Source organism: Aplysia californica, unplaced genomic scaffold (genome assembly GCF_000002075.1).
Source record: "Aplysia californica isolate F4 #8 unplaced genomic scaffold, AplCal3.0 scaffold00018, whole genome shotgun sequence".
Classification (NCBI taxonomy): Eukaryota; Metazoa; Mollusca; class Gastropoda; order Aplysiida; family Aplysiidae; genus Aplysia; species Aplysia californica.
This window is the reverse complement of record NW_004797288.1, coordinates 2,490,984-2,492,392: the sequence shown is the minus strand read 5'-3', so window position 1 is coordinate 2,492,392 and position 1,409 is coordinate 2,490,984.

Genomic DNA, 1,409 nt, shown 5'->3' with positions numbered 1-1,409 from the left:
CTCTATTTAGACGGCCCCCCTGCCATCTATTTAGACGGCAGTGGTTAGCCTTGACAGACACAGGATCGAAGCAGCCAGCGTCCTTCTGGTCTAAAGTATATATAAATAATGTATATGACTGCAAGTATAAGTATATTAGCATAAAAGCCATTGTATGAGTTTCACACCACTATCAACCCTATAAGGCTATCTAAGAGGCGGGGACCTCCGAATGTGACGTCCGTCTCCGAAAGGACCGAGCTATAATATAGCTTGAGAGCAGTGTGGGTAAGATTGCTAAGACTTGCTGAGCCAACTGTGCATCCCAAGTATGTTATTGCTATCATGTATAACAGAAATAGTGGCAGTCTCGCCACCACTCGGTTTTCAAAAGAGCTTTATAGACTAATCAATAGCCGTAAAACCCTCTATTATACTTTTTTTTTTTTTTTAAATAAGACTAATCAAGCGAAATCTCCCAACGTGCACCATAGACTTGTTTTTAACCTCTTCTTTGCTGAGGAATTTCTGTCTACGTGTGTACGGACAAGATAAAACTATTCGTTCAAAAGAGATTCAAACAAAACTATCATAAATTTTCCCCGTTATTTAAGAATGAGAAACGAGCTGTAATTACACGTCCTAAAATGCCCTCTGTAAACCAGTTTAAACAATGGCAGTGAACTAGTATTTAGAGAACAGTAGCGAGTATTTACCTCCACACATCAGTGAAGAGGTTAAAAAGATTTTTGTTAACAATAATCGTTGACACAATTCTATCGTTTAAGGGGCGGGCTGCTTTGACCCTGCCTATCACGGCAAGACCTGGAAGGCTGAGATACAGCATCCTAACCGACTGACACCCATGCTCGCGCACACACGCATACACACACACACACACACACACACACATACACACACACACACACACACACACATACACACACACACACACACACACACACTCAGCGAAGAAATGAACGATTACATGACAGATGCTGGTCCACCGTCTTTTTCTAGTCTACACAAGTATAAATCATGTTTTAGTATAATAGAGGTATACATATACATATGCCCCTATTATACTAAAATATGATTGTTTTAGTTAGTAGGCGCCAACACGTCTACGGCATGCTCACACTCCAAGTCTTCTCTTGTGACAAAAGCCTCATCACTCGCTGTGGCCAAGGCCGGTGACCGGAGCTATCGTTTTCTTGAGGTAAGCATGAAGAAGTGTAATAGGCGGTCTTGCATGCATTATTCATGATGGCGTAGTGAGGACACGGCTGTGCGTATACATGTACTTGATTGCGCACTAAAATTAATTACAGTAGACCTATTCCAAATTAGTCGATGCGTTTTATGCTCTAAACCAAGACTTGGCTCTAAACCATGTATCTTGAAGAAATAGGTCAATGGTTTGGGGGGGG